At 38.7% G+C, this 26,579-nt stretch overlaps 1 protein-coding gene across 3 annotated transcripts in view; it reads left to right on the top strand.

Moving 5' to 3' along the window:
• The window catches only part of CNTN4 (contactin 4), a 1,043,858-nt gene that overhangs the window by 590,367 nt on the left and 426,912 nt on the right, over positions 1–26,579 (top strand). The gene's annotated exons all lie outside the window — the stretch shown is intronic.

Here is a 26,579-nt window from a genome sequence, read left to right as displayed (position 1 = left end):
ATGGCTCATAGTTTCATCAAGTTTGACAATGCTGTGGTCCATGTGATCAGTTTGATTATTTTTCTGATTGTGGTTTTCATTCTGTGGCCCTCTGATGGATAAGGATAAGAAGCTTATTGAAGCTTCCTGATGGGAGAGACTGACTGAGGAGAAAACTGGGTTTTGTTCTGATGGGCAGGGCCCATGCTCAGCAAATCTTTAATCCAGTTTTCTGTTGATGGATGGGGTTATGTTCCCTCCCTGTTGTTTGACCTGAGGCCAAACTGTGGTGGAGGTAATGAAGATAATGGGACCTCCTTCAGAGGTCCCACAGGTGCACTGCTGCACTGAGTGACCCCGACCCTGCATCAGGCTATTGCTGACCCACGTCTCTGCCACGGACTCCTGGACACTCATAGGCAAGTCTGGGTCAGTCTCTTTTGGGCTCACTGCTCCTTTCTCCTGCCTCCTGGTGCACACAAGGTTTTGTTTGTGCCCCTGAACAATCTGTTTCCCCAGTTCTGTGTAAATTCTGGTGGGTGTATGGTGCGGTTAATGGTGGCCTCCTCAGGTCTGCTGCACCCAGAGCCCCTGCCCCTGTGGCCCACCGCTGCTGACCCATACCTCTGCCAGAAACACTGAGACACAGTTCTGGCTCAGTCTCTGTGGGGTCTCTGGGTCTTGGTATGCACAAGGTTTGTTTGAGCTGTCCGAGTGTCTCTGGTGGCTTTTGATTTTTGATTCTAAATGTGATTTCACCCCTCCCACCATCTTTCTGGGGCTCCTCCTTTGCCCTTAGATGTGGGATCTTTTTTTGGTGGGATCCAACATTCTCCTGTCAATGGTTGTTCAACAGTGAGTTGTAATTTCACATTTCTCGCAGGAGAAGATGAGCGCACGTCCTTCTAGTCCACCATCTTGACTGCACAATAAAAATAAATAATAAATAAAATTTCCGTAAGAAACTCCTTAGAAATAGGAACAGAGGGTACACCTGTAGTATCTTTATAATACCTTGCAGTCATCACTGTAACCTGACATGAGGTTTCTCTTATCCCTCCTAATTATTAGTGAATTGTAATACCTTTTAATTTAATTTTCAAGCTGTTCCTTAGTTGTTATTGTTTACCTTTACAGTCATTTGTCTTGGCTTCCTAAGATGGTCAATCTGGTAGCTGGTGTATATTTGACATGCCCAAGTATTTATTTTATTGTTTTACTTTGACAGGGTGATGCTTTGAAGTCATCTTCAATGCATATAATCTTTTTGAAACTTTGTATTAAACCTGGCAAATTGTGAATTTCTTATAATGTTGCTTTTGTTCAGATATATGGAACTAGGAACCTCCTCCAGGATTATTTGAACAGCTTCATTTTCTCAGCTATACTTTGTACGTAAAATCCTATTTGTGTTTGCTTTTATTGACTTTTAAAATAGCATGACAATTTGATGCAAAGTCACTGACTGTTGGCAAATGTCTATTTCCTCCCGACTAGGGACATTTACATTTCTTCCCAAGCTACTCTGACTGTGAACAATCTATCTGAGGAGTGACCTCAGTTCAGCTGAAAGCGTTCTACATCCTGAAAACTGTAAAGCTACAGCACTTACTGATTTTCCAAGTGCTAGGAGATGGTGTATAAATGACAACAAAACTACACTAGTGTACTTGAAACATTTTTTTTTAGGGAAAGAAAACTCTAAGTCTACAAGGGCTTGCTTAAGAAAGATGTACTAATGTCGGAGGTGTTGGATTCAGCCACACTGTTATATCAAACAAGTATTTCATGTATGCGGAGATAAAGGCGCAAACTATATAAAATAAACAGCATGTGTTCAGCTTAGATAGCTAGGACGTTTTCCCTTGAATACATTTGCTTCTTGCAAACTAGCACACTGCTTCTAAGGCTCCAAGACTGTTTTGTCTATGAGGCGGTTTCTGTATTTGGTCTGCTTCAGATTGTCTCAGGGCTTCCCTGGTGGCTTAGACAGTAAAGAATCTTCCTGCAATGCAGGAGACATGGGTTCAGTCCCAGGGTTGATAAGATCCCCTGGAGAAGGTCATAGCAACCCATTCCAGTATTCTTGCCTAGAGAATCCCTATAGACAGAGGAGCCTGGCGGGCTACAGTCCCTGGGTTTACAAAGAGTCAAACATGACTGACTAAGCACAGACCGTCTTAACCCTGTCATCAGTTGGTGTATGCCCAGACAATTAAAATTACAGTATCTAGCAAATTAGGAAGGTGAATTTAAATCCCCAAAGTCATTGGAAATTCCAAGGTCAAATTAAAATGACTGAATTTTCTTCTTTAGGGGATTATCCCTGACTCTGTCTACACCAGTGATAATAATCTAGACTTGATTGCTTTCTCTTAGCATCTTCAAAAGGGGAAAATACAAGAACATGATTTTCCCAAGGTCAGAGTGACATAAAACAGACTGAAGTTAAGCAGTACTGAAGCCCAGCATGTCAAAGCAAGACTAGGAGTCTGGGGCAAATTTCATCCTACTCTTGGCTCCTGAAAGATACTCCGAAGACCAGAGTGGCAAGTGGACTTGTCTAAGGTCACCATAAGGAGGCTCCCACCAGAGTTTTTTCCTGTTACTAACTACAGTAAAGAACATTTATGGGCCAAGCATGCTTCTACATGTTTTGATTGGTATAGTTGAGGGCAGTGAGATGTGGGCCAGCAAAATAAGTTTCCACTGGATCATACTGACTCCCAAAGAATTTTTGTATGAGTGAATCAATAGCTACAGTACTTCCAGACCATTCTTAGCCAGACTCAGACAACAATGGAAATGTAATTGGCAGGATTTAACTTATTCTGACATCTTAGTTATTGCTTCTCATGTGCACTCAAGGCACAAAAATATCCCCAAGTTAGGCAAACCCAAGTGAAGAGAGCCTCTGGTGCGAATACTCCAGAAACTCTTCAACCCTTGAATATTCAAATTGACTGTGCAATTTATGCATCCAAGACTGAAATAAAATGTTTCAGAGTTTCTATGTAAGATTTTGAAGTATTTATATTATTAGTCAAGGTCAGCTTTTTTTTTTTTTCCCCAAAATGTGCTCTGTGGCTCTCTCGCCTCTCAAGATGTTTCATAAGGAGACAAAAAGCCTGTGATCAAATAATTTTGGGAACAAATGGCATCATTTTCATGATGATCTTTAGTATACGGAAGTTTTGAAAAGGCCTGTGAGAAAGAAGTATGTTTTATTTTATTTCATAGCGTTTCCCAAATTTAGAGAAACTCTGAAATCTTCCCCTCCATTCCCTTCACTTTTTGTTAGAAATTCTTTTTAACATTTCTGTAGAATAGACACAGGAAAAGATGTGTAAGAGGAATTATAACTCATTCTACAAATTCTTATACACACACACACACACACACACACACACACAGATGTTATGGACAATGCTGGAAACGCCAGTCCACAACTGGTGGAGTGCACAAGCTGCGTGGGGAAGGAGAAAAACCTGTAGATTACAGTTATTTACAGCTTGGTGACTAATGGGCTTCCCAGGTGACTCAGTGGGTGAAGAATCTGCCTGCAGTGCAGGAGATTCGGGCTTGACCCCTGGACGATTTCCTAGAGGAGGGTGTGGCAGTCCACTCCAGTATTCTTGTCTGGAGAATCTCATGAAGAGAGGAGCCTGGTGGACTATACAGTCAATGGGGTCACAGAGAGTTGGACACGACTGAAGTGACTGGGCGTGTGTACACAAGTAGTGTGGTGCACAAAAGGAGGCCTGTGGAGATAGAAATTTGCAAAGCCTTTTTGAGTATCTGTTCAAGAGCTGGATTATCCCTGCAGTCTGAGGCTTTTCATATGAGAAGTTAAGTTCTTGTAATATTCAGTGGAGCAGAGTAACAGGAATAGCTGTGGTGCACGTAGTCATTCAGAGACCCAGGCTAGTCTTCAACATTGGACTTCCACAGTGTGGTTGGACATTAACATCCAGTCACTTGACAGAAGAGAGAAAAAGAGAAAGAGGAACATTGTACATGATGCTTTTATGATCTAGGTCTGAAAGAACCCTTGTGCCAACAGTGAAATTCATTCACATGGCCATGCCTGACTGCCGGGCTGTTATGGTCTAGCTCTGGGGGCAAGAAGAGAAAAATGTTTGCGAAGCAGCTAAACAGTCTCTGTCTCACGCAACAATAGGAAATTAGCAACACAAGAAGAGGAAAGGACATTCTAAGCAGAAAGAATAAACTGTCTAGTGGCGTAAAGGGAAGGCAGTCTGGTGTGACTGAAGTAGAGAACATCTGTGAAGAGTCCTGTGAGGTGAGTTAGAGGAATAGAGACAAGACCAGACAGGATTTTGTGCTTTGCTGAGGAAGTTGGAATTTATTTTATTTTTTTTATTGAACTGAGTTATTAAAGGATCTAAAAAGTGTTAACACTAGAATCTGAAAAACTGGAGTTAGGAGCTTCCGTTCAGTTCAGTTCAGTCGCTCAGTCATGTCTGACTCTTTGCGACCCCATGAATCGCAGCACGCCAGGCCTCCCTGTCCATCACCATCTCCCGGAGTTCACTCAGACTCACGTCCATCAAGTCCGTGTTGCCATCCAGCCATCTCATCCTTGGTCGCCCCCTTCTCCTCCTGCCCCCAATCCCTCCCAGCATCAGTCTTTTCCAATGAGTCAACTCTTTGCATGAGGTGGCCAAAGTACTGGAGCTTCAGCTTTAGCATCATCCCTTCCAAAGAAATCCCAGGGTTGATCTCCTTCAGAATGGACTGGTTGGATCTCCTTGCAGTCCAAGGGACTCTCAAGAGTCTTCTCCAACACCACAGTTCAAAAGCGTCAATTCTTCGGCACTCAGCCCTCTTCACAGTCCAACCCTCGGGCTGTAGAATTAGGGATACATGATGAACTAACAAGTAGTTAAAGACATGGAATAGGGATGGATTCAAGAAATAAGAGCAGGTAAAATGTGTATGATGTGGAGATCCACTGAGTGTGAAAAGAAGATAGTCTACAAAATCTCCTGGATGGTGTCTGGCTACATTAGTTAGATATTGGGAAAATGAATAAGTAGGAGGGAAAGATAATAAATGGGGAAGAATCTATATGGTTCTGAAGTACAGGAAAGAAGTCTTTAGAGCTTGTGATTTGAGGCTTGTCAACATATAGGTTTCCTTGAAGCATGTAGAGTCAATTCAGTTGCAAAGAGAAATTAAATAATAAAAACCCAAATGAAATTTTTGGTTCATCCCATAGAACTGTGAACTTCCAGATGTTCAAGCTGGTTTTAGAAAAGGCAGAGGAACCAGAGACCAAATTGCCAACATCTGCTGGATCATCGAAAAAGCAAGAGAGTTCCAGAAAAACATCTATTTCTGTTTTATTGACTAGGCCAAAGCCTTTGACTGTGTGGATCACAATAAACTGTGGAAAATTCTTCAAGAGATGGGAATACCAGACCACCTGACCTGCCTCTTGAGAAACCTATATGCAGGTCAGGAAACAATGGTTAGAACTGGACATGGAACAACAGACTGGTTCCAAATAGGAAAAGGAGTACATCAAGGCTGTATATTGTCACCCTGCTTATTTAACTTCTATACAGAGTACATCATGAGAAACGCTGGGCTGGAAGAAGCACAAGCTGGAATCAAGATTCCTGGGAGAAATATCAATAACCTCAGATATGCAGATGACACCACCCTTATGGCAGAAAGTGAAGAGGAACTAAAAAGCCTCTTGATGAAAGTGAAAGAGGAGAGTGAACAAGTTGGCTTAAAGCTCAACATTCAGCAAACGAAGATCATGGCATCTGGTCCCATCACTTCATGGCAAATAGACGGGGAAACAGTGGAAACAGTGTCAGACTTTATTTTGGGGGACTCCAAAATCACTGCAGATGGTTATTGCAGCCATGAAATTGGAAGACACTTACTCCTCAAGGAAAGTTATGACCAACCTAGATAGTATATTCAAAAGCAGAGATATTACTTTGCCAACAAAGGTCCATCTAGTCAAGGCTATGGTTTTTCCTGTGGTCATGTATGGATGTAAGAGTTGGACTGTGAAGAAGGCTGAGCACTGAAGAATTGATGCTTTTGAACTGTGATGTTGGAGAAGACTCTTGAGAGTCCCTTGGACTGCAAGGAGATCCGACCAGTCCATTCTAAAGAAGATCAATCCTTGGTGTCCTTTGGAAAGACTGATGCTAAAGCTGAAACTCCAATACTTTGGCCACCTCATGTGAAGAGTAGACTCATTGGAAAAGACTCTGATGCTGGGAGGGATTGGGGGCAGGAGGAGAAGGGGATGACAGAGGATGAGATAGCTGGATGGCATCACCGACTCAATAGACATGAGCTTAAGTGAACTCCAGGAGCTGGTGATGGACAGGGAGGTCTGGTGTGCTGCAATTCATGGGGTCACAAAAAGTCGGACATGACTGAGCAACTGAACTGAACTGTTACCAAAAAAAACAAAAAAAGAATTTTAGATTTAAAACAGGTGAATTATATGATATGTTGATTATATCTCAATAATAATTTCATTTTAAAAAAGGAAGGGACCAATCTTTCTTTGGGTACAATAAATATCATCATGTGTTCTAAGCAAACTTCTGAAAGTACAGTTCTGTGATCTCTAAACCAGTCATGTTTTGTTTGCTTGTTTTTATCTAGAAACAAATTTAAATTTCTGTGTAGAAAGACTTCTGTTGTATTTGTAATTGGGCATATTCTCAAGACCCTGAGGTCATCACCCATGCTTTTTACTTCTTAAATAAGTCTAGGTTGTCTGTAAATTAGCACTGAGATTTATGATAAGTAGGTTGGGAAGTTTTGTTTATAATAAAAGACTTTTATTATAAAGATTAATGTCAAATTTATCTTAGAAAATGCAGCAGTTACCTGTGAACATGTAGCTTCCTATTCTCCAGGGTTAGATAGGAGGTTGGAACAATACCCTCAGCAGTGTCTGAGATCCAGACTGAACCCAGCCAAACAGAGCGGAGAAAACATTTGTCATTTTGCATTTAAATTCTACTCCAAGATATTCTCCAGGTTTTCCTGGAAGAGCACAAATAACACAGTTATACATTATTTAAGAATCAGCTTGCTCTGCAAAGGTCAAGTCCATGTTATCCAAAACATGGTGCTTAGTAGGCAACAACCCAAACAAATTTGTTGTTTTAAAGTAATAGAACGTGATGAGTGTAATCAAGTTTGTCTGGAAGAAAGATGTTTCTTTTCCTCAGCATTTGATTTGTAAGTGGTTTGGCTTCATTAATATTTAACGTCTGTTTAATTTGTCTGTCAGTTTTTATTGCAGCCTGCTTCTGGGCAGGTTTTCCTTTGAAATACCAATAACACTCATTCTTCATTCTAATATCAAAACAAGAGCTCTCTCAGGGGAAAAACCCGTTGTATTTCATCTCTCGGGATATAATTATTTTGTGTTTTTCCATAATTCCTCAAGAGACTGATGATGTAGGACACCCTTTTGCAGGCCTTTAGATTTCAAAAGAAGAATCTGATTTGTTAGTGTTGCAAATATTAATTCAGATGGTCTTGCATCATTCTTATGAATTGCCTGCTCTTAACCCAGCTTTGTGCAAGTTCTACTTTCTTATTAGTGTGGTACTCAGTTCTTTGAAGCTGTGTTAGTTGGTTTTTTCAAGTTATTTTCTTGCATTTTAGTAGTTTAGGGAGCAGAGTATCTTTTCTATTGATGTGTTTGCAAGACTTAAATTCATTTTCAGACTCAGACTAAATCTTCAGAAAAAGGAATAGAATTATACATAACTCTCTTTGAATTTTCAACATGATCATATCTAGTAGTAAAGCTACAAACAGAAATTCAGAGTCAATATCTCCAGAGACTGGCATTGAGAAATGGAGCTTGGCATATTTGCAGCAAGCTTGAACCTCTTTTATGCAAGTTTGCAGTTTTTGTTTCCTGGTCACTTGGGATAATCTGGGTGAAAAAATTGAAAGTCTTAGTTCTTATTTCTTATAGAGGAAATCCCGATGATCAAAGCCTCAGCCTAATTTGATGACCTCTTCTGGATTTCTCAGGAGAGAATAGGAGGGTAGATATGGTGGTAGAGACTGAATCTGGCAGTGGGGCAGAAGGGAATAATGTCCTACTTTCTTCTCTAGCTAGATACTTGGCATGTGAGGGTTAATGATGCGTATGAAGGACGTGTTTCTGTCCACATCCTATCATTGTAATATTGTCCTGGGCTCATACAGATGGCATGTGGCTTCTAGTAGGATGGATGTTGTCATTGGCCTTTTCAGAAAGGTCACTTGTGACATTGCTTTGATTCTTCAAAGATTTCATCTCCCTCGTAAAGGATATTACTCATTTAGATAGGTATACCTGAAAGTTAAAATATAACCTGTAAAAATGAGCAAGTGACGATAACTGGCCCTCATAAAGGTCAGACCACTCTACCCTGCACTGGTAACACACCATAGCTAACAATGGAACAGATTCCTGGGGCTTATCTCATGGTTTTTCCTAGAAGAGAAGCGATGGTTCATCTTGCTATTCAGACGAGTTAATATTCTTCCTTTTTACATTTCTCAATTCCGCTTACTAGCTGTTTTTGGTATTAGCATAACTGTTCCACGTCCTTGGGGTTTTAATTTCTGTTAGAGTCTTGTTTTTGTAGAGTAGCTGAAGTCTTCAAAGCCATTGTTTATTATTCTGCAAATAGGTCATTATAAGTAAGACTGATTTTTGAACCAGTGTTATGAAAATGTACATTTCAAACGATAAAACCCTAAGTTTCAAAGAGCAACCATTGTTCTTTCTAGACCATAGTGCAGTAAGTGGCTCCTTTATGATCATTACTGACTTTTCCCAAAGTAAGTCATTTATGATTTATTTTATCTATGTTACCATTTCTTCTCTAAAAATATTCCTTGAGGTGACTTTTTTCCCTAGGAACAACAATCTTTAAATCTGTAATTTTCTACTGCTCAAGACAGAAAATACCCTTAATTAGCTTTGTAACATTTAAATTCAGTAACAAATTTAGTAATAATTCTCAGTCCACCATGAACCATCCAGCTACTGTTTCAGGCCCTAAAGTGATGAAGATGTGGTCTTTACTTGTCCCAGAGAAGCTTTAATTCAGTGACCTGAAGAACATACAAATAGTAAGGTACAAAGCACTTTGATAACTGCGGTAATAGATTGGCAAATTACGATGGGAAATACAGACTCACTGCCTTCCATAGACCTTTTGTACTTCTGTTATGGTAAATGTCATATTATCTTTCAGAGATGTTTGCAGCCATTTTTTAAAACTGAGGTATAGTTAACTTACAATGTTAGGTTAGTTTCAGGTGTAGCAAAGTTAATTAATATTATATATAATAATAATAAAGTTATTAATTAAATTTATTAATATATAAATATATTTAATATATTTTTACATAATATATATGTTATATTTCAGATTATTTTCCATTATAGATTATAAGATGTTGAATATAGGTCCCTGTACTATACAGTAAGTCCTTGTGCTTATCTATTTTATATACAGTAGTTTATATCTATTAGTCACAAACTTCTAATTTGTCTCTTGCCCCTGCCTCTGCTATCCCCTTTGGAAGCCATAAGTTTGTCTTCTATGACTGTGAGTCTGTTTCTGTTTTATAAATAAGTTAATTTGTATCAGTTTTTTTGAATTCCACATATAAGAAACATCACATGATATTTGTCTTTCTTTGACTTACTTCATTAAATATGATAATCTCTACTTCCATCCATGTTGCTGCAAATAGTCTTAGTTCATTCTTTTTCATGACTAGGTATTATTCCACTATATGTGTATACCTCATCTTCTTTATTTATTAATCTGTCAAAGGATGTTTAGGTTACTTCCATGCCTTGGCTATTGTAAATAGTGCTGCTATAAACATTGGGTTTCCTGTATCTTTTCAAATTAGAGTTTTCTCTGGATATATGCCCAGGAATGGGGTTGCAGGATTATATGGTAATTCTACTTTCAGTTTTTTAAGGAGCTGTTCTCCATAGTGGCTTTATCAATTTGTGTTCCCACCAACAATGCAAGAGGGTTCTCTTTTCTCCACACCCTCTCTAGAATTTATTATTTGTAGACTTTTTAATGAAGTCCATTTTGACTATTGTGAAGTGTTACCTTATTGTAGTTTTGATTTGCATTTCTCTAATAATTAGTGATATTGAGCATCTTTTGATGCATCCGTTGGTCATCGGTGTGTCCTCTTTTCAAATATCATTTTTTTTTCTCTCCTATCAATATATTACAGTGGGAAGCTGTGGAATATTTTAATTGAGAATTCACACTCCCTGGTCAGACTACCTGAGTTTAAATACCTGGCTTCAATAACTCTGTAACATTGGAAGGTCATTTAACCTGTTCAAGCTTCATTCCAGAGACAGTAAACCAGGCATACAGTAGAGCCTCATCAGGTGCTCATGTATACTATTTCTATGTTTGCTGAAATATCACACACAGGTCAAGCTGCTGTTATTCCTTACCTGAACCCAATGGACCACTAATGCTGAGATAAATTGCAACCTATGCTCATGAATTCTTATTATCCAGATGGACTCACTCCTTTGCAATGTGACTTTTCTGCTTATCCCTTCAAGAGGTGGAATTCATCTGGACTGGACCTGATTAGTCTCTGACCTACTTTGGCCAGCAGAACCCAGCAGAAGTGACACTTTTGAGGCTGGATTCTAAGAGGCCTTGCAGCTTCTACTTTCGCCCTCTTGGAATATACTTTTGTGACCATTATGAAAAGAAGGTCACTGTTGCCTGCTGAAGAATGAGTGGCCATGTAGAGAACTGACGTGACCCAGCCAACTGCCAGTACCAGCTCCCACACATTGAGTGAAGCCACCTCAGACCTTCCAGCCTAGCTGGTACTCCAACAAAGTATAGCCGCAGATGAGAATCCTGAGAAATACATCATTATTGTTTTAACCTCTCAGTTTTGGAGCAGTTTGTTATTGTACATGGCAGTAGTTATTAACTACTTAAGTATTTATCACATATACCTCATAATAGAAAAAGTACCCTTTTAAACGAAAACTAGTGTTGCAAGTCCAAATTCCTTAGCCCATGTTTTAAAAAGGGTCCCATGTATTCCGGCCCTGCCCACCTTTCTTCCCCTTATCTCCTTATCTTCTCTCTAACTCTATATCCTAACCACATTCCCAGAACATGCCAAGGCTTTTCAGACTTCCTTATCTTTGTTGTTCTTTAAAAATGTATGTATTTTCAATTGGAAGATAATTGCTTTACAATATTGTGTTGATTTCTGCCATACATCAACACGAATCACTCATAGGTGTATATATGTTCCCTCCCTATTGGTGCTCCCTTCCACCTCCCACCCCATCCCATCCCTCTAGATTGTCAGTGAGCACTGGATTTGAGCACCCTGCATCATACATACAACAAATTCCCACTGGCTACATATTTAACATGTGGTAGTGTATACGTTTCCATGACACTCTTCCCATTCATCCCACCCTCTCCTTCCCCCACTGTGTCCACAAGTCTGTTCTTCATGTCTGTGTCTCCACTGCTGCCCTGAAAACAGGTCATCAGTACCATCTTGCTAGATTCCATATATATGCCATTAACATACGATATTTGTTTTTCCCTTTCTGACTTACTTGACACTGCATAATAGGCTCTAGTTGCATCCACCTTATTAGAACTGACTCAAATGTGTTCCTTTTTATGGCTGAGTAATATTCCGTTGTGTACATCTACCATACTTTCTTTATCCATTCATCTGTCGGTGGGCATCTAGATTGCTTCCGTGTCCTAGCTATTGTAAACTGTACTGCAGTGAACATTGGGATACATGTGTGTTTTTCAATTATGGTTTTCTCAGGATATATGCCCAATAGTGGGATTGTTGGGTCATATGGTGGTTTCATTCCTAGTTTTTAAGGAATCTCCATGCTGTTCTCCATAGTAACTACATCAGTTTGCATTTCCACATCTTGCTTTTTCCCTTGAATTCTTTTCCCCAGACTTTCACATGCCTGACTCCTCCTCACATATCACTTCTCACCTAAATGTCACTATCTCAGAAGGGCCTCCTCTGACTCCCTAAAATAGCCCCATTCCCATAACTGGCCAAAAAGTACTTAATCCCCCTATTTTGTTTCCATCAGAGTGCTTAATACTACCTCTCAATACCTTGTTTTTTATGTCTACCTTATGGTCTATATCCCCACCTTCCCAAGAAATAAATCTCTGAGAAGTCAGGAAATAACTATGGATCCTGAGGTGTCCAGATCATAGAACAATGTCTGGTGCATAGTCCCTGGTGAGTAAATACACAGTGAATGAATAGGTGAAGTAGTCATTCTCAAGAATTATTCAGTTACAGATATGAAACCACCTAGAAGAGGACCTGGGTCATGAGAATAACTAAAATACTCACTCCCACTATTCTTCCTGCTTGTTAATATGTCTTGAATGTTTTCTTTGAATGAGGTACTCTCTCCTAAGCATATTCATTATCTCATTCTGTTATTATCTTCTTTGTTACCAAAAAAAAAAAAAAAATCCTGAGTTTAAGAGAGATTAAAGAGCTTGGTAAGTAGCTGCATTGTTACTGAGATAAGATACACAGGGTTTAAATTCAGAAGTTTTAACCCCAGAGACTCATTCTTATATAATACATTGATCTATGATTTCCTATGAATAAGTTATTGCTTTGTTATTATCCTATCTTTATTCTTCCCTCCAAAGTGATGATAGTCTCTTACTCATGTTTGGAAACTAAGCAACAGACACCCAAGGAAGAAAAATCAAATATGTAATTTATAAAGTTTGGGAGAAGGTGATGGTTTCATGGAGAAATCTCATTTGAGGTACTTTGAGGCATGGATGAGCAAGATTTGGCCAGACAGAAAGCTTGGATTTCAGGGCAAGGAAACTGAATGTACAAAGAGGATTTGATAAGATGTTTTCAAAATTTACGGTATACAGAAGAAAATATTTTAGTGAGGGCACCTTCCTTGATGATCTATACACAATTTTCAACCTCTCTGGAATCTTGATAAATGTATTTAAAAAAACAATTAAAAATAGTGGAGAGAAAATGATTAGAGAGCAGATCTTTCAGAGAAGACCTTAACTGGACAACATCCTTCCAGGGTATGTGGAATTTGTCCTTAATTGGAAGATGTTCTTGTGGACCAGGGGTATCAAATTGACTTTTCAGTCACATGCACATAAACTTATCAGTTGTCATATTCTGATTTTTAGACTAAGTATGTATCTGAGGCATAGCCTTCACATTGAACAACTTAAATCCAGTAACAAGTGATCACGTTTCAGAAATTAACACATTGGATTCAACTGAGAGTTTTAAATACTTTCTGGATTGAGCAGAAATTGTGAAAGTAAATTATTAAATCTCACACATTTAGCATCAATTTCATGAAAATAATAATATATATAATTATGTATAATTATACATAGTAAACTCGTACACATATAAACATACACACACATACGTGTATGTACATGGGCTTCTCAGGTGCCAATAGTGGTAAGCAACCCACCTGCCAGTGCAGTCAGACGACGGAGTGACTGAGCACACACACGTATGACTGGTTTAACCTTAAAAATAGCTCTTTAGGAGAACTGGGAAGTAATAGTCTTTATAAAGATGGGCTGAACATCATCCAACAGCATGGTTCATTGTGAGATTTTTGTCTTAAGCATTTTAAGCTGCTGCTGCTAAGTCACTTCAGTCGTGTCCGACTCTGTGCGACCCCATAGACGGCAGCCCACCAGGTTCCCCCGTCCCTGGGATTCTCCAGGCAAGAACACTGGAGTGGGTTGCCATTTCCTTCTCCAGTGCATGAAAGTGAAAACTGAAAGAGAAGTCGCTCAGTCGTGTCCAACCCTTAGCATGGACTGCAGCCTACCAAGCTCCTCCATCCATGGGATTTTCCAGGCAAGAGTCCTGGAGTGGGGTGCCATTGCATTTTAAGCAGTTGACTTCAAATTCCCAGCAAATGGTGGGTGGCAGCAGGCAGTCACTCTAGTCAATGAGAAATCAAAGTGAACTTTTAAAATAGCTGATTTGTAAACTTGGAACAAAACGGAGTGAGTGTTATAAAGAAAAGTAATAGATTTTCTACAACGCATCTTATTATGCGCAGATCAAAAAATTGAGAAACTGTAGAATTTGGAATAAGCACAACAATGTGAATGTGTATTTTACATTATGGAAGTGTAAAGCAGTTAATGAGTCTGTTAGCAGAGAACTTGAATATTAGCTGTCACCAAATTTCTTTCATTTGTAATAACCTAGGAAATGCAGAGCAATGTGTTTTTCTCCAACAAAGCTTAATGCAAGTGTCTTCTAAAAGGCTGAGTTTTCTATTAATGATTTAAAATGGAATAAAAATAAGGGTACTTTTCTCTACAGTTCCATTCTACAGCACAATTGTAATGGTCTTGCTATACTTGCTATTCTTATTACTATACTTGCTATTCTTATTAATTTCTTCTAGTACAATTGGAGTAAAAGAAATGGTTGTTTATAGTTGATCTTTTAAATTACTCTTTAAGATTTTTGAGCATTTCAAAGTCTAGAATTCCATAAATTTGTGAAGAAATTATTATTCAACCCTGGGTTAATACATTAGTGTGTGTGTCATTCTTATCTATCATTGGTCACATTTATGCTTACTTTGACCTTAAGAATATTGATCATAACTTCTCTCTGCAGTGGAAATTTTACATGTTGTTCAACTTTATCTTACTCAATAGATGCTTAATAAAAACCAAACCAAGATGATTTATGCCACTTCTTTTCTCTTTAACTTTTCTCTTTTTGTTTGTCTTTTTGTTTTGTCTGTTTGATTTCTGTTCTATGGTAGAGGAAACAGTGGATGTCAGAGGGGTGAGGGCTGGGGATTATATTTGAAGTAATCATAAGAAATATTCCTAGCACAGACAGGCCATATTTGCAGATAACCTTTCTGTTTTTTTTTACTCTGCGGTATCTTCTATTATCCAAGATTCCCCAGGCCATTTTTTGCACGGTTGGTTTATCAGCATTAAATGGAATAGTTCAATATACAACTCAGCCTTTCCAAATGTCAGACACATGAGATGGCTAAGAAACTTCATCCAATGCCAGTAATAGAAAAAGAACTACATGTCTATAATGCAAGCCTGCATTAAATCTTTAGACTATATGGCTTTTCTCATGCCTTAGAAAGTCAACAAATGTGATAATTCCCCAACCAACTGGTTCCCTTTCCTTAGTTGAGTGATCAAGGGGGTAAAAGTGCAAATTATCATTTTAGCTGCAAAGGTACAATTTTACATTAAGCAGAAAAAGGGCGCATGTATTTTATTAAAATGTCCTCCATATCTGTTTCAAATTTCAGTTCATTGAAATGCCCTGAAAATTAAATAAACACACAACAGGGCTTGCTAACATCTTCAATGAGGTGCTTAATTCCCCATCTTAATCAGCCATTTTCCATCCCTTTCCTCCTTCCTGCCTATCTATCAAACATTCCTTAATTAAGAATTATTCTTAATTACAAAGTTTATGTGTCATTTTATTTTAGAGGTAATTAATTAAATTTAACACTAATCGTTGAGGATATTGCCTTTTCTGCACACACATTGTTGCTTAATTATTGGAATATCTTGTATCCCTGGCTGGGAGTGGAATGTATCGATTTGTTTTGTGTCTGGGATGTGGCCACTCATACTGAATAGGACAGAGACTCAGCCTATTAAACAGACAAAGAAGTAGGAAGCATTTTTTTTCCCTCAGTTGATAAAGGACAGTGAACAAATGCACTTTGGTCACTCGGTGCCTTGTGTATAGTCTCTGAAGGGCAGAGAAGTTTGATGATTATAGGTGACTGTAGGTATAATTTGATCCTAAAAACTATAATAGTCATAGTGAAGCTATTCTGTAAGGGTCCTTGGGTACTTGTTAGAATGAGTTTGCCAATTTTTGTGTGTGGAAGATTATACTGAGGTCACGCTGGGCAGGTCATCAGGTTACAGGAGGGAAAGAACCAGTGAACAGATTAAGAAAGGCCTGCCTTAGACTATGGGTCCTTCTTGCCATCATTTCCCCTCCCATGCTCTCAGATTTTATCTCTCATATCATTTTCTCAGAGAAGCCTTCCACCACTAAATTATATACCTTTCCTTGACACCACTCATCCTTATTATAATTTTAATTTTTCCGGTTGATTATTTGATTATCTGTCTCACCCAAAAAATAAAATATCTTCAACAGCAGAGATAATTTCTAATACTGCTTATCATTTATTTATCATTTGTTTCATATAATTGATACAGAATAGACACTAAATAATTTTTAATGAATAGTCTATTAAATATATTTCCAAGATACTGGGCAAGATATCTGACATATTTTGAAAGTGTTAAGCATCCATTATGTTTGGTGTTACTGTATTTTTGGGGGGAACCAAGCCACACAGCTTTCTGGATCTTAGTTCCCTGAGGGGATTGAACCCTGAGCCCAGGCAGTGACAACACTGTCTTAACCATTGGGCAAGCAGGGAATTTCCAATGCTACTGTATTATTTGGTTCTAGAAGCAAGGAATAGATGTGTAAACGTTAATCCTTGCCTTCAAAGATTTGTAATATGATAGAGGAAAAACTCATACAATTAAATATCATATAAGTCAAATTATAATACATGCTATAAAAGAGGTATAAACACATCTCTATGAAAACACAGAGAAAGCAAGTCTGCCAAGATGAACAAGGCTTTAAAAATGCAGAGACTATCTGGAATCTGCCTTGAAAGTAGTTTTAGATAAATGAGGAACGGAGGGAAAGGGGATGTTGAAAAGAGGTCAGAAGATGGGCAAAGCTCAGATGCATATGTGAGTGTGATGTTATCACATTGTCAGAGATTGGGAAACATGGTGGTGCTAGCTCCTAGCAAGGATGCAATAAGACAGGCATTCTCTGTGCTCTTGGCAAGACTACGAAGATGGGGGCACTTTCTAGAAAGCCATTTGGCAATGTGCATCAGAAGCCTCAATATTTCCTCTTCTAGGAATCTGTTTAACGATCAGACATGAGCAATTCTTTATGTTGAGAATTTTTTATCGTGGTATAGTTAACAAATACGAACAGCCTAAACAAATAATTGAAGTCCATGATTAAATGATGGAATTTCTGTAGTGAAGAGCTATGCATCCATTAAAAGAATAATGTTTTTAAGGAATATTTAGTTACATGGAAAGGTCATTGGAATGCAGTATGTATATAGTATAATGAAAATTTGAGTGGAAGGTTGGACAACAGTTTTGTAAAGGTGAAAATAGACCTCTGGGGGAAAAGGGAATAATAGCAGTATGCTAATTTGCTATCATAATTACCTTTGGGTGATGGGGTTATAAAGACCTTCCATTTTGTTCTGCATATCCTATTCGTTTTCAGAGTTTCTACAGTGGATATATTGCTTTTGTAACAAGGAAAACAGAGATATTTGAAATTATATATTATAAAGGAAATTGGATATGATATGTTACAGCTGAACTATGAAATGTACAGAGAAGAATTTTAGAAAATACTGCCACAGTTTTAAAGGTTATTTAGACGGTAATGTGGCTTAGAGCCTTGAATTAAGTATTCAAGGTGATAGGGGAAAGTGCATGATATGGCCCTCCACTCAAATTTTATAATCTGGCTTAGGGAAGAAAGACATATGTGCGTGCATGCTTAGTCGTCTCTGACTCTTTGCAAACCTTTGGATGGTGGGCCGCTAAGCTCCTCTGTCCCTGGGATTTCCCAAGCAAGAATACTGGAGTGGGTAGCCATTTCCTACTCCAGGGGATCTTCTCGACCCAGAGATTGAACCAGCACCTCTGTGTCTCCTGCATTGCAGGCAGATTCTTTACCTACTGAGCCATCAGGGAAGCAAGACATAAAGGAGTAAATTAATAGCAATGCCAGGTAATAGTTCTAGCCATACCATGGATCCAGGATACTATAAATTTGCCAAAGTGTTATATATAAGTTATGACCTAGAAGTTCAGATCAGACATTAGCCTACTGAGTAATTACATAGAATTCATAAGTGCTTTTGCTTTACCAACCATGTTCTTTGAGGTACATGTGGTCCCACCACCTGTGCAAGGACATATGGGCTCTGTAGTTACCTGCCATGGCAATAGACTCAAAGAATGATGGATAAATGTGTGTGCACTGACTGAAAAGTTGTAGAGGTTGAGAAGAAAGAGATCCCAGACTTCTCCCAACTAGGAGTCCAGAAATAAGTAGATATTCCTCCTCAGCCTTCTTTCCTCAAAATGTGTTTCTCCAAAGGATCCCATCCTAAGTATCTTACTATGTAAGTTTTGCCATCTCCCATTTATGATGAACATTAATTACACATACATACACACCTATGTGTGTGTACATGTGTATGTATTTTCTGTATATGCATATGTGTGCGTTGTGTATAAACGTTTTTTCTTCCCATGAATCACTTAAAATCTATGGCAAGTGATTGTATAAACTCATTTAAATGAATTTACTATTTTCATTCCTGTTGCCACCAGTTTTTTTTTAATCTCTAATTATTTTTTAAATTGTTGGAATGAATATGTATGATATTGTTATTGAAAAATGCCTTATATTTTGGAAAAGAACAAGAAAAAAAATTTCTGGATTCCTAAAAGAACAAATAAATTCCCTTTTGAAGGTATCATAACAAAGTTGAAATATTAGGCAAATGGTGTATTTCTTAGATGTTTACTTAATATTTTTGTGTTTGTTCCTTTGATATGAATTTTCATCCATTCACACATACTTATAAATCCTCCACTAGGTATAAAGCTATTGAGAAGTACTGCAGAAATAAAAAGTACAAGTTCAGGAACATGAATCCCTACTGTCCACAGATGCTGAGATTCTAGAATATATAAATCACATTCCTTATACATGAAACATTTATGGTCTCTTAGAGGATTCAGGCTTCCCTGGTAGCTCAGATGGTAAAGCGTCTGCCTGCAAGGCAGAAGACCTGGGTTCAATCCCTGGGTCAGGAAGATCCCCTGGAGAAGGAAATGGCAACCCACTCCAGTACTCTTGCCTGGCAAATCCCATGGACAGAGGAGCCTGGTAGGCTACAGTCCATGGGGTCACAAAGAATTGGACACGACTGAGCGACTTCACTTTTTCAGAGGATTCAGGCCAATAGAGGTGCTGGTTTTGGACTCAAGAAAATCTTAACCATTAGCCTTGACCTGTGGGCTAAAGAAATCAAGGACATCTTTACGGAAAAGGTGGCCCACGATCTAGGATCCTGGTTGCAGTCTCTTAACTTTTTTTGGCAAGGATGTCAGAGATCTTTTTCATCATCTGAGGAATTTGTTTCTCACCTTCAAAACTCGCAAGTACATTGTAATTTAATTTAACAAATTGACAAATTCTCTTAAAACCAGTTTATGTGTATTTAGCTTAGTATTAGTTGCTCAGTTGTGTCCTACTCTATGTAACCTCATGGACTGTAACCCACCAGCCTCCTCTATCCATGGAGTTGTCCGGGCAAGAATACTGGAGTGGGTAGCCATTCCCCTCCTAAGGATCAAGGAGGTAGCATTCCCTTCTCTGAGTCTCCCACTTTGCAGGCCAATTCTTTACCATCTGAGCCACCAGAAAAGCTGATGCTTTCAAACCCCTGCTCTAATGAGTAGTTAGAATCTGGTCTTGCGCCAGCCTGGAAGCAGGCAAAGTCAGTTGTATGGAAGTAAATAAAACACCGAGGTGAAAATGCATGGAGTGTATATAGAACATGAAGAGTAACTCTGAATACCTGGAGTTGGGTAATAGAAGATCTACGTTGAAAGGTATGGGAGGGATGTCAAATCTCTAATTACCGAAAATTGCACCCTGGTGCCATATTATACCATGAGTCTATTTTCAAGGACCTGCCTTTTGGCCATTGTTTAACTCTATGTAATTCAACAAAAGTACCCAGCCTTCCTAATTTCATTCTAGGGCTTCAGCAACAGTGCATTTTGCTCTTATCCTTCATAAGATGGTTTTCCTTCTGCTGCCAGTGTCCAGGTATGTGTTTGGCATTCAGTGAAACCAAAGAAGAGATTGGACAGACTGTACCAATCACTGACCACATCTTTTGGAGTGATTGAGGTCTGTCTTCTCACTTTCCAGTGTGGGGGTATTTTTTTCTCCTTAGATTCCCTGTAAGTCACAATAATCCACCATTATTGTGATAGCATGTCCATCTCTGAGAATGTCACAAGCTCTTTGCAAGAAATGGAAAAGAAAGATGATGCTTTGCAGACTCGGGTATAGTTATTTTCAAACAAAAAGGGAAAATGACGAGAAGAGACTGAGTGGAGTAAAGGTAAAGATAAGGCTGCTAACTTGAAAAAACAGTAAATACAAGATTGATAGACCCTGAACAAATGCACATATCTCTCTCATGCCTGTGCATACACACACACACACACACACACACACACACAGAGTGCTAGGCAGCAACTTCTATTAAGAGTTTTGTTGACGATGTGATTTTCCTGGTATTAACTTTTCATCATAGGAGTATAGTTATCTGCTTATGCTTGAACAGAGTTCAGTTAGTCCCTCTAAACATATGTTGAAGATTAAATGACTTAATACATGTAACACTGAGACCAGAGTCTAGCACCTATGAATACACTTCAAGTGTTTTTCCATTATTATTGATGTTAATAGTGACATTGGTGATGATGATGGTCAACAATTGTATAATTCTAACTTGTTTATTCCTTAGAAGAACCCAGTAAAATAATGATTCTTTTGACCCTTTTAGCTATTTGAGCAAAGGTAACTGAGAGCTGCAACTAAGTGGCCTCCTAGGTGGTGCCTTCTCAATCACTGACTACGAATGTTTCAGTAGCCCTTCTGGTGGCAGGTATTTGATAGTATACTCTCAGGACCACCTGAGGTAAAATCTCTTGTATTGTTTGTTTAACTGGAGATTCTTGGGATCTCCCTTAAACCTATTAAAATAGAATCTCTGGGCATGGGTCTCTGAGCCTGCCTTAAAACTCGGCAACCGTTGTTCTAGCCAAACTCTGAAAACAACTCACATTTATATATCATTTATAAGATCTGTCTTCAAGGTGGGCTTTAATTTGATGAGGACTAGTGGAGAATGCTGGTGCTAAAATGTCTTTACTTTTTCTGCAATTCACACTATTAAATATTTATCCTTTTGGTTTCTAGCTTACCTATAGGAGTTTCCATTTAAAATTTAAATACTTGGGGAAGCCATTAACATCCATTAGCACTCTGTGTGATTTAGGGATTTGAAAGTCAGTCATTCAGCAAGGCTTCTAGGGGAGAGGAAGATGAATGAATCCCATTGAGAACAAAGGAAAGAGAAGGCAGGGAGCAGAATAGATCAGCAGAACCAAAGCATTGCAGCTGAGAATCCTGGACAGTTAGGGAATATGAAAATGATGGATTCTGTAGCCAAAGGCAAAACAGAGAAATTGTCAAAAGTTGTGTAACTGGCTTTAAAATATGTTGGTGGTAGATGTGGATCCCAGGTACCATTTTTCCCTATTTCCTTCTCAGCATGGTCTAGAGTCTGATGTCTGACCCATGTATTTAAAATATAATGCAGAGTTCAGACATCGCAATATAGACCATGGGACAAAGCATGGACCCTGAACATGTCAGATATAATTAAATCTAGGTATATCCAAACAATGGTAATCACCTAATTTTGTTCCAGGAATAATAGTTTTCAATTTTGAGTACTATTTCCCCTAACCTTTTTTTTTTAATTACTTGCGAACTTTCAGCTTTTTTTCTTTTTAGTGGTCACAAAATAATTTAACAAAAAGTCATATCCTCCGACTTTCTTACTATTAATATCTGTATGAACATATTGTTGTGCAGATTAAAATCATAAAGCAGGGATCAGAAATACTCAGACAAGATGAACTGGGAGGAGCAAAGGAGAGAATACATGTAGGAGTGTTATTGGCCTTGTTCAGCGATCAGCATGACAATTTGTACTTGCCAGAACTTGTGGACTAGAAGGATTAGCCATACGTTCCTGTGAAATGGAAACTACATTTATTTAGCGATTAGCTCTTTCTTTACATAGCAGTTAGCTTTGGTTATTTTAATTTACAGAAACGTCAGTGATGATAATCTGCCATTTCTCCCTTGTATGTACATTATGTACCATCTGGTCTTTAACCTGAAAATGTCTACACTATGAATCATCTTTGTTAGGTCAAGTAGTGGGGATAAAAATGCACAGTAACTTACTGCAGAACCAAAGAAAAGCGTTCAAAGAGAGGTACCTTCAACATCATACTTTGAGAAGTAGTGAGAGTGCAAATACTTTCAGTGACCTAATCCACATTCCATCCCCTTTAACTTATACCAAAAATGTTAAGAATAATTTTTAAACAAGAATGCATATAAACCTCTGAAAAAACCAGAAGAAAGAAATAGTTCAATTCTTCCCCTATAGCATGTTTTCATGTAGTTTTATTTCACATTTGGAGGTGATATTATTCCATTAAACTTAGTAGCATTTGGTCTTATACTAAGACAAGATATAAAAGTAGAAGGGTCCTTCCAAAAATGTCACTGATTTGACAATTTTAGAAGTAGTTTTAAGGTTTAGAATCTAAGAAGTAAGCTTCAAAGATCAACATTATGATTTAAAGAAGAAAACCTAACTACTTTCTGTGGGCCTGCTTATTTTGTTAAAGTGTGAGACTTATCAATGTTTTCTTTGCTAGATTGAAGCCTTGTTTTCCATTTGTTTGAGCCTCTTGTTATTTAAATTGCATTTTAGAAGAAGGAGTAGATGGTGGTGGTTTTGCTTTACACCAGCTGATGCTTCACAGTTGTGTTTCTATTCCAGTTTCTAACCTCAGTTGGTAATATTATACTCTGTGATTCTGGACTCAAGAAAACCCAAACCACAGAGTAACCTGATTTTTGTTTGGAGAAAATGCACCAGCCAGTTCCTGACTACCCAAACTCTATTTTAATCCCAAAGTGCATGGAATTAAAATAATTTCAAGTGGGAGTACATATAAAGAGAATTACATCCTATACAGTGAAGTCAAGTGGGCCTTAAGAAGCACTGCCACCTATAAAGCTAGTGGAGATGATGGAATTCCAGCTGAGCTGTTTAAAAACCTAAAAGATGATACGTTAAAGTGCTGCACTCAATATGTCAGCAAATTTGGGAAACTCAGCAGTGGGCACAGGACTGGAAAAGATCAGTTTTCATTCCATTCCCAAAGAAGAATAATGCCAAACTGTTCAAACTACCACCTAACTGCACTCATTTCATATGCTAGCAAGTTAATGCTCAAAATCCTTTAAGCTAGGCACCAGCAGTATACAAACCAAGAACTTCCAGATGTACAAGCTGGATTTAGAAAAGGCAGAGGAACCAGAGATCAAATTGCCAACACACATTGGATTATAGAGAAAGCAAGAGAATTCCAGAAAAACATCTACTTCTGCTTCACTGACTACGCTAAAGCCTTTGACTGTGTAGAGCACAACAAATTGTGGAAAATCCTTAGAGAGATAGGAATACCAGTCTATCTTAGCTGCCTCCCGAGAAACCTGTATGCAGGTCAAGAAGGAACAGTTAGTACTGGGCATAGAACAGCAGACTGGTTCAAAATTGGAAAAGGAGTCTGTCAAGGCTGTATATTACCACCCTCCTTATCTAACTTCTGTCCAGAGTACATCATGCGAAATGCTCGGCTGGAGAAAGCAAAAGTTGGAATCAAGATTGCTGAGAGAAATATCAATAACCTCAGATATGCAGATGATACCACCCTAAAGGTATGAAAGTGAAGAACTAAAGACCTCCTGAGGAAGGTAAAAAACTGGATTAAAATGCAGCATTCAAAAAGCTGAGATTATGGCATCCAGTCCCATCACCATGGCAAATAGATGGGGAAAAAGTGAAAACTGACAGATTTTATTTTCTTGGGCTCCAAAATCACTGTGGACAGTAACTGCAGCCATGAAATGAAAAGATGCTTGCTCCTTGGAAAGAAAGCTATGACAAACCTAGACAGCATATTTAAAAGCAAAGGTACCACTTTGCCGACAAAGGTCCAAATAGTCCAAGCTATGATTTCTCTAGTAGTTGTACACGGATATGAGAGTTGGACCATAAAGAAGGCTGAGCATCAGAGAATTCATGCTGTCAAATTGTGGTGCTGGAGAAGACTCTTGAGAGTCCCTTGGACAGCAAGGAAATCAAACCAGTCAATCCTAAAGGAAATCAGTCCTGAATATTCACTGGAAGGACTGTCGCTGAAGCTGAAGCTCCAATACTTTGGCCACCTGATGTGAAGAGCTTATTCATTGGAAAAGACCTTGATGCTGGGAAAGATTGAAGGCAGGAGGAGAAGGGGTTGACAGAGGATGAGATGGTTGGATGACATCAGCTACTCAATGGACTCGACTGTTTGCAAACTCTTGGAGATAGTAAAAGACAGGGAGCTTGGTGTGCTGCAGTCCATGGAGTCGCAAAGAGTTGGACATGACTTAGGGACTGAACAAAAACAGTAAACTAACTTCCCAGCTATTGGTACATGGACAAAGACTCTTCTTCTAGAGAGTTCTGTGATTCCTATTATTGAACAAGGTCCTTAACATTTATTAAAACAGCAGATGAGTGCTGTTGGGAAAGTAGCAATATTCTTAATGTCTGTAGCCTGAGAATGAGACCACTTTCTGGCAGGGTTTAACCCATACATCAATCCAAATCTGCTTTTTGACCCAGGTTAGTTGTGCCTTACATGCTGTGGGAGAAAACTAACTGTATGCAAATTGGTGCCACTAAGACTTCATGGCACCCAAGTGGAGATGCCTTGGAGGTTTTAAATATATGACCTGAGGTTTGAGAATGAGAGCCAAAGTAGAGATTTCAGGTTTGGTAGTCCTTAGCCTAGAGTTTAAGGCTAATTGAAGCCAGGGTTGGTGTGATCTTATCTGGGAAGATTTTTTTTTTTTAATAAGGAATTATGATTTTTCTTTAGCCTACCAGAGATCGTCCACAGAAAGTTTCAGTCATTTAAATATCAGATGATCTAACAGAAAAGTCTGGATTTTTGACTTCTCTTGATAACATGACAACTTTCATTCCTGCACAGCAGCCGTAGACTGGAGCCGACAAGTTGCCTTCTGTAGACAGGTAGAACATGTGCTCCTTGATTCCTCAAGGTTCCCACTTCTCGCTCCTGGTCGGCTTCACCCATTTATATGCAAGCCTGCCAGCTGTAGACATTTGAATTTGTAATTTCTGATAGACAATTGTAAACACACATCTCTTCTTTTGATTTCATTCTCTCATTCCCTGAATGAACAATTTTTTTACAGTTGAATGGGAGCTAAAAGTGGCTTTTTGGTAGGGTTGTTTGCATCGTTAGAGAGAGGCAACTATTAAATGTTACAATAAGAGGAAATCTTAGCCGTTGTTTAGGTGGCCATTCATTGTGCGCATGGAGAATATAAGATCCAGAGAGGCATGGGCAGAGGCCAGCTTAGAGCTGACAGTAAGTTCACATCATGAGAAGGATGGGAAACATGGTCACATGGTTCCTAGAACTTGGAATCTTTCATTATTAACATATCCTGACATATTTGTTCTCAAATGAGCAGAAAAGTCTGTATCTATATCGGGATGGGAATTAGGAGACACCAAGAATGAAGTTAAAAACTGTAACTAATTTGGTATCTTATTAAAATATGAAAATACAGTATACAGAATTTGAAGGGATTATAAATTTACTTATTGCAGTTGTGCTTTGCACAGTGCCTTTAAAGAAATAATCTGCTTATTTCTACCTATTGAGAGAAAAATAGCTATTTCCTCAGTATTTTCCTTTGGATCATGTTGCGTTTTTTCCCAACACAGTTTGCAATGCAGCCAGATTAAAAGGCCCACAGCCACCACCCTCCACCCAAGATTCAAAGGAATCATTTGGTGTGAAATGTATGAGTCATGCCGGTCTCAACACCAGCCAATTACTGATTACCCATGCTATATTTTATCATCCCAAATACATGGAATTAAAATAATTGCAAATGTGTGTACACACACAAAGAGAAATACATCAAACGCACATAGCTCTCTGCTGTTGGTGGGAGGACAGGGTTATTTGCTCTGAGTGGTGTGTGATTTCTGTTTTGAGCAATATGCTTAACTTGAACCTGCATTTATTAAATGGCAGATGAGTGTGGGCAGTTTGATAATGAGGAGCCATCTAGCAACGTTAACCCTTCAACAAGCTTAGAGGCATGAATAGTCCCATCCAGTTACCAGCTGCAATACACATTTACCTAGTAAAGTTCATACAACCTTATTCTCTCTGTAGGTCTCTGTAACCCTCACTGCACATGGAGCTATTATTTGAGCACAGGCCAGTGAGCTGAGTCCAGGTGGGGAAGATCCCCTGGAGAAGGGAATGGCTACCCACTCCAGTATTCTTGACTGGAGAATTACATAGACAGAGGACTCTGGTGGGCTACAGTCCATGGGTTCG

Source organism: Ovis canadensis, chromosome 19 (genome assembly GCF_042477335.2).
Source record: "Ovis canadensis isolate MfBH-ARS-UI-01 breed Bighorn chromosome 19, ARS-UI_OviCan_v2, whole genome shotgun sequence".
Classification (NCBI taxonomy): Eukaryota; Metazoa; Chordata; class Mammalia; order Artiodactyla; family Bovidae; genus Ovis; species Ovis canadensis.
Note: the sequence above shows the minus strand (reverse complement) of the source record. Positions and strands in the feature narration are given on the sequence as shown.